This window comes from Artibeus jamaicensis, unplaced genomic scaffold (assembly GCF_021234435.1).
Source record: "Artibeus jamaicensis isolate MK-2021 breed Jamaican fruit bat unplaced genomic scaffold, CSHL_Jam_final contig_1582, whole genome shotgun sequence".
NCBI lineage: Eukaryota > Metazoa > Chordata > Mammalia > Chiroptera > Phyllostomidae > Artibeus > Artibeus jamaicensis.
This window is the reverse complement of record NW_026521309.1, coordinates 580,280-587,821: the sequence shown is the minus strand read 5'-3', so window position 1 is coordinate 587,821 and position 7,542 is coordinate 580,280. Positions and strand designations below refer to the sequence as shown.

The 7,542-nt window shown below is 51.8% G+C and overlaps 1 pseudogene; it reads right to left on the bottom strand.

Moving 5' to 3' along the window:
• Window positions 1-2,552: 2,552 nt before the first annotated feature.
• Window positions 2,553-2,956, bottom strand: LOC119056359 (60S ribosomal protein L27-like; annotated as a pseudogene).
• Window positions 2,957-7,542: the final 4,586 nt, after the last annotated feature.

Genomic DNA, 7,542 nt, shown 5'->3' with positions numbered 1-7,542 from the left:
CACCCACCCAAATTCTTTTACTTTCTTGTAATCCCTCTCTCCAGCCTTTCCCATGCTCCCTAACTCCATCCCCAGGTAAACCCTGACCTGCCTTTTGTCACCCAGGTTAGACTGGATTTTCTAGAATTCTATGTAAATGGAATCATACAGTATATACTTTTTTGTGTATACTTTTCACTCAGAATAATTATTTTGATATCTTGGCAGGTTGTTCCTTTTCATTGCAGTGTAGTGTTCCTCGTATGGAATTCCACTGTAGTGTCAGTATTGTATGGATGTACCACAGTGTGTCTATCCATTCACCTGTTGATGGGCATTTTGGTTATTTCCAGTTTCTTTTCTTCCCTTTTTTCTTTTTTAGCAGAGGTTTTTATTTCACTTGGGTCAACACCTAGGAGTATGATTGGTTGCTGGATTGTGTGCTAAGTGTATGTTTAACTTAAAATGGGAAAACCATTTTCCATAGTGGTTGTACCATTCTACATTCCCACAAGCAACCTGGGAGAATTCCCACTGCTCTGCATTCTCACCAGCACTATGTATTGTTTGTTTGATTTTAGCCATTTGAATAGGTGTATGGTAATGGTAAAGAGGTTTCTCAATCATCTGGGCTAATTTATTGGTGGTGGGTTATTACCAGTGTCAGGCTTTTATAACTAAAGATGCTAAGAGCACGTGTGTACAAGTCTTTGCATGGATGCATCCTTTCATTTCTCTCAACTGTGTACCGAGGAGTAAAGTGTAGGTCAGACAACAATTGCATGTTCCACATATTTAAAAACTATCAAATAGTTTTCCAAACTGGTTTAACGTCCTGACTACAGGATATCCATTCCAGATGCTCCACATCCTTACCAACATTTTATATGGGCCGTCTTTTTCATTTTAGCCATCCTAGCAGGTGTGCAGTTCCTTTGTTTTGTTAAAAGAAGTTTATTATGTAGACACATGCTTATAAACAATATATTTGTTGTGGCTGACTTTGGACCTCATAGAAAGTGAAAGGTCTGACTTGAGCCATCTTGTCTTTCTGCTGAGGGGACAGCCTCCCACCCCACTGTGATCATGTTCACACCAGCACAGGACTAGGCATGCAGGAGGCATCAGTCCAGGCTGAAGAAACAAGCAGACCGATACTATCCGCTGCCTCAGAGCCTGTGCCAAGGCTCAGACCTTACCTGCCAACCTGAGGACAGTAGCCTGCTGGGTGTAACCCACTGGCAACCCTTCGATGCAGTATCTCCTGACTCTGCCCACAGTTTTCCTTCTACCCCCTTATTTGGTTTAGGAGCTCAGCATCCTCCTGCCAAGTGATCAGACTCAACCCAGGGAAGCCTCTGGAATCCTCCACCTCTCTCACCCTTAAACCTTCCATCTGTCTCCAAATCCTCTTCATGCAATTCCACCTGACATTCACAGCATCTTATCTTAGTTCAGGTCCTGTTCCGGGCCTGGATCCAGAGTTGAATGAGACCCAATCCCTTTGGAGAAGCACATGAAGGAGTCACAGCAACAATCTGTCTCTTCATTCCACAAGTCCTCCATCCCCCTCTCCAGTGGGCCTTGTGGTCCTCACCCAGCTCAGGCAGCCCAGCCACTCTTGGGCTGAGGCACCCACTGCTGGGGACCCAGGCTCTTCTCCGCAGTGCTTCTTCCTTGCTGCAGCCCCAAAAATCCCAGGTGGTCCTGCCTTGGCCAGAAACTCTTCCATGGGCCCTTGTCCTTCCTGGGATGGAGTCTCCATTTCTTTGTTTGACACCTGTGTTCTTACCTGATTCTCTCCCTTTTGTCCTTTTCCCTGATCTGATACTCGATGTATAGATCTCCCTGCAGTCAAGCCAGACTCCTGACTATTCCCCAATTTTCTGCAGCATTTCCACACCTCCCCTGCTTTTGCCCAAGATGTTCCTCGACCTAGAAAGCCCTTCCTCTCAGTGCTTTGTCCTGAAGCTCTTGGAGAACTGACCCATCCTTCTTGGCCTCGCACACAGTTCCTCCTCCACAGGCCGAATCAGTCTTCCTTCTTGGCACACTCTGTTGCAGCCCTGATCCCAGCCTGACCTGTACCAGAGTCATTAAAGACTCACCTGTCCCCTGCTGTTAGACTAGAAGTCCCCTGAGAGCAGTCCCAGCCCCTAGCACAGGATCTATTACACAGCTGGTGCAGGGCGAGGACACCTGGGCTCCAATCCCAGCTCTGCCACCTGCCACCTGTATGAACCTCAGAAAAATTACCTAACCTCTCTGTGCTTCTGCTTCTTCATCTTTAAAATGGGAGAAAATACCCATCCCATCTGGTCATCAAAGGGATGTCGTGAATTAACACATAAAGGGTTCAAGAGGCGTAGGTGGAGCCCTGGCAAGTAGCCAAGGCCTGGCAGATGTTAGCTAGAAGGGGAAGTGATCTGTTGAGTTAATGAGACCCTGCTCTCACTCTAGAGAATCTTCACGTGAAGGGGCAGATATTTTCTATTGATCTTCAGGGGACTTAAAAAAATTTTTTTTTTTTACTTTTTGGATTTTTAATGACTAAAACAAAAAAAGATCTAAAACTACAGCTTCTGGAAGAACTATTTGTTCTTACCGGTCTTGTACCTCTCTTCAAACTTGACCTTGGCCTCCCATTGGGTTTTGTGGTTCAGAGCAGGGTCTCTGAAGATGTCCTTGTTGACTTGAGTTTTGTCCAAGGGGATATCCACAGAGTATCCTGTGGGCATGAGGTGACTGTATTATACACTTTCACAAAAGACTTGATCTTAGACCTCTTGGCGATTTTCTTCTTGCCCACGGCAGCCGTCACTTTGCAGGAATAGCAGTCAATTCCAGCCACCAGAGCCTGGCTGTAGGGGCGGGCTGACGTACCATCGTCAATGTTCTTCACCACGAGCACTCTGCGTCTGGAGTAGCATGCAGCCAGGACCGACACCACCTTCCTGGGTTTCATAAACATGCCCATTTCGACAGCAGCCACTGGGGCCTAGAGCAGAAAGCAGCACTTTCTTAAATGAAGAAAAAACATGCCTCCCCAGCTTCCCTGAGGAAGGGGGAGCCATCCACCAGAGGCCATCTAACCCTTCCCTCTCTGCATGACCATGGATATCTTCCCCCTATAGGAAGCCTTCTAGGACTAGATTTCTTCATGGAACTTCTTCCCTTGGCCTTTCTCTACCATGAAGGTCCTATGACCACGTCATAGGAGGTCCTAGCCATCTCCTCTGCCCTGCTCCCCATCTTGACCTTGCTCTCCTCTTATTCTGCAAGGAATGCAAATACCTTCAGACCTCTTCTGGGCCAGCTTGAGGTTTTTCACAGCTGGGGCTCAGAGGGGCCTTGGAGAGAGAACATCTTGTCCAAACGTCCCTTCCTCCCCTGTTCTACATACGGATATGGTAAATCCAGGATGCTCAGTTAAATTTGAAATTTAGATAACATTATGAATAATCTTTTAGTATAAATATGCCCCAAATATTACATGAGGTTTAATTATACATAAAATTTTTGTTGTTTTCCAAAATTCAAATTTAACTGAGCATTCTGGATTTTTATTTGCTAACTCTGGCAACACTACGTGTAGGGAGACTAAGGCCATGGGAGACGGAGTGAGTACCTTGCACAGTTGCAGAGCCATTTAATAGCAGGACCAGAGTTATACCCCAGGCCTTACACAACACACAAACATGCAGGCGCACGCCCTGCTCCTTCTGCCCTACAGAGCCCCTTGGAGCTGGCAGGTGAACCAGTCCCCTGAATCCCCCCTTTCCAGGTAAAGCCCACTTAGCATGGCCTCCAGGGACTTGTATGTGTCCTTGCTGGACTCTGAGAATCAGAGGCTTGTCCACTGTTGGCCTGGCCCAAGCTTTCTCTGTGCTGCTACCTTGAGGGTGTGTAGTGTACTGGTTTACTGAACATTAAGAGTAGGAGGAATGTGAGGAGCCAGAACCCAGATTACATGAGAGGCCAGTGGGTTCCCAGAGGCAGGAAAGGGTGGAATAGGGGAGATCAGGAAAGGGGTGGGGTTCAGGGAGAGAGACAGAGGCTCAAGGATGAGAGTCCAGGATGGGGGGTGTTCAGAGAGAGGGAGGAAGTTTAGGAGGAGGGAGGGACTCAGGGGAGAGATAGGAGGTCAGAAAGAGGGGTTCCAGGAGGGAATGGGAGCTCAGGGAAGGTAGAGGCTGTGTGTGTGTGTGTGTGTGTGTGTGTGTCCGTGCACGCGTGCTTGTGAGGGGTGGGAGGAGGGGTGTGAGAAGGAGGTAGCTGCTTAGGGAATGGGAAATCAGGAAGAGAGAGGGGACGCTTAGGGGCAGGAGGGGGCTCCTGAAGAGATCCCGAGATGTAGCTGGTGCTCAGGGAATGAATGGGATTCTATTAGCTGGCTAGGAGCTCAAGAGGGAGGGGACTTGGGGACTAAAATGAGGTTCGAAGAGGGGTTGGGGCTCAGGGAAGTAACCACCTCTGTCTCTGCCCACTTGGGCCTGGGCCCACACCTGTGGTTCTTCCCTTCTCAAACCCAGCCCACAGTTTGGGAGCCCAGCACCAAGTTCCTGGTGAGAGGAGGGGGTTAGAGGTGAGCAGGCACGAGCAGATCCCAGGCAGGGATTGGCAGGAACTTGGGCACATGGTCCAGGCCATGGCTGCCCCACAAGCCGCCAGCAGGGTGAGCAGCTGCTACCCACGTGCTAAGGAGAGAAGAAAGCACCAGATCAAAGGGCAAAGGACAACTCGAGTGGGCATCAGGCGGGCGGGACAGGCAGTGCCTGCATCCACACCCACTGCTAAAAGCCGGGCTGCAGTGCGGTGCAGCACACAGAGCCCTCTGCCACAGGCGCAGGAAAGACACCGGAGAGCAGCTTCTGCCCTGAGCATCCCTAGGAACCCAGGGGACTCCGCGGCCCTGGATTGGACCCACCCACCTGCAAATTGCTCAGAATCCAGGTGAGAGGAGTGGAAGGGATCAGGTGAGCGCAGGTGCCTAGCCTGAGGGGCACCAGTGCTTCCCCTCTGCTGGATCTCAGTCTCTCCACCTGACAAATGGGGAGGGGCGCTTCTATGGCTCTGCTGGGGGGAAGGGCTAATACTCCTTCAGACCCACCCCCTTATTCAGGCTCAGCTGCCAGGGGGAGCAGGGGCAAGCTCTACCCCAGAGAGGATTTAGGATCAAGAATCCCAAAAGTTCATCCTGCCTGTCCTTCCAGGTTCCTACTGCCTCCTGTGTCCCACTAGCCAGGCTGGGGTTGAATCATGGTTTAAGGGGCTCTCCCTTAAACATGGAGCTCAGTATGGGCCCAGGGAAGGCAAAGGGAAGGCCCTGCAGGTGCAGAGAAGAACCAGTAGAGAAGCTGGTTCCAGGTGGGCCCTCAGATCAGGGGCAAGGACCCGGGGTTCCCATAGCTGGGCACGGAGAAGTCACATGTCATAGTGGGGCAGGGAAGCCAAGTAGATTCACAGCCACCAGACTTCCAGCCAACAGGTAGGGGCTAGAGAAGTGGTGAAGGGCATTCCCACTGTCAGGCCAGGGAAAGGCCGGGGCTTCCTTCTGGCTCCCAGGTACCCTGCCTTCACCTGTGTCTCCTAAGGCCACCGGGTGGGCAGGGAGGCCATGGTCAGACCTGGGTTGTGTTGGCAGCTTTGCGTTCCTGTCTGTGGGTGACTGTGTGACTTTGGACACTTCCTTTCTCTGAGCCGGACTCTCCTTTTGTGACATGGGAAGACTTGTTCCTGGGCCACTAGTGTGGAGATATGGACAGAATAAAATGTGACACCAGGATGCTTTGGAAGACAGGGCGACCCACTCCAAACAAGGGTTCTTTGCAAGGGAGATGAGGTTATAAGGCCGGCTTAGGTGGTAGGTGGAGCTGGGGTCTAGCCCAGGCTTTCATTTCACCCAAGTTCTCCTCTTATTCTCAGCATCCAGCCTCCCCTGCCTCCTGCCCAGGCCCCAGACCCAGGGCAAGGCTCAGAACAGGGCTCTGGGAACCTCAGGCCTGGGACGCTGAGCAGTGGGCCCAGGCCCACCCAGGGAGACACAACTCCTCAGCCTAAGGCTGCTTTGAGGGAGGAGGTGGATTCCAGCTGAGGAACTCAGGGCTGTGGCAACCACGGGATCCCCTCTCCTGAAAGGGTGAGCCTTCTCACTTGTACCCTGTCCACACGCATACACCCTAAGGACACAATCTACCCCAGGCCAAGGCTCAGTTTGGAACTGTGCTTAGGGCCAGGCTGGGATCAAGATCCAGCCTGAACCCAGGTGAGAGGGTCGCTGAGATCTGGGGTCAGGTCACCACCTGAAGACCTGGAATGCTGTGAACGGACCATCTGGCCTATATAGGAGCAGCACTGAGGAGGTGGCGCTGTGAACTGAAGTGGAAGGCATCACAAGCTTTGACGAACTGCAGAGTAAAATGGAAGCGGGAGGGGACGTGCTCTCGAGGCTCCGACGGACCACTCCTACCTCAAGTGGCTGCTGGTCCTGTGCTGTCCTGCACTTCCCCTCTGCTGGGTCTCAGTCTTTCCACCTGACAAATGGGGAGGGGCACTTTTGCTCTGCTGGGGCAAAGGGTTAATACCCTTGCTGGACCCGTGTTGGAGCCATTGGGCTGGGAGAGGCCCTCGTTAGCCCAATTCTCGCATCCTAGTCAAGGCCAAAGAAGGGGTCTGGGCTTGAATATTAAGTAAAGGAGGAAGAGAGGGGATTCCCTCAGGGCAGGTGAAAAGAGGAGGAGGAACTGAGATTACTGCGCGCCTACTATGTGCCAGGCACTCTACAGTGCTTCTCTGTCAATTTCCTTCTTCCTGATAAACTGAGAGGGAAAGGATATTCTCTCCATTTTACAGAAGAGGAAACAGATGCCCAGAGAGATCAAGGCACTGGCTCAGATCACACAGCCTAAAAATGGCAGGTGTAGGATTCAAACCCAGGCAGCCAGATTCCAAAGCTCTGGTCTCTGCTCCCGCTGCTGCCTATGACTCACCCCCAGGTGACCCTGTCTCTTCTGGGCCTCACTGTGCTCATCGGTAACCGGGGTCTAAGCAAGCTTGCCTGGACGGTTGGCAGCAGCTGGGGGTAAGTGAGTGTTCCGCACTGGGGGAACATCACACAAGAAGGATGTACTCCTAGGGCTCATGGTTGTTCACAATGACTTGCGCCCACCTTCACCGGCTGCCTTTCCTACTCTTGGGCTTCAGGGTAAGGCAGCTCATGACGGCTTTCCTCTTTGAGGTAGAGCAAGCTGATCTTGGGTAGGGGACCTCAGACAGGACAGCAAGGAACAGGATATTTCCAGGGCAGGGCTAGGCACTGATAAATAAGTGATGCATCCCCCTGGCTGGCCCTGGCATTTGAGACAGGCTTGCAAGTGGATGGGTGGGCAGGTGGCAGTCAGCTCCGCCCAGCCCAGAATCCCTGTCCCCTGCCACGGGGTAGTTCTGGGAGTCATATCGGCTCTTGTCCCACACGTAGCTCCATCAGCTGTGTGACTCTGAGTGAGAGATATGCCTCCCCGGGACGCCTTTCCATGTCAGTCTACCAGCCTGAGGCCCTGCTGT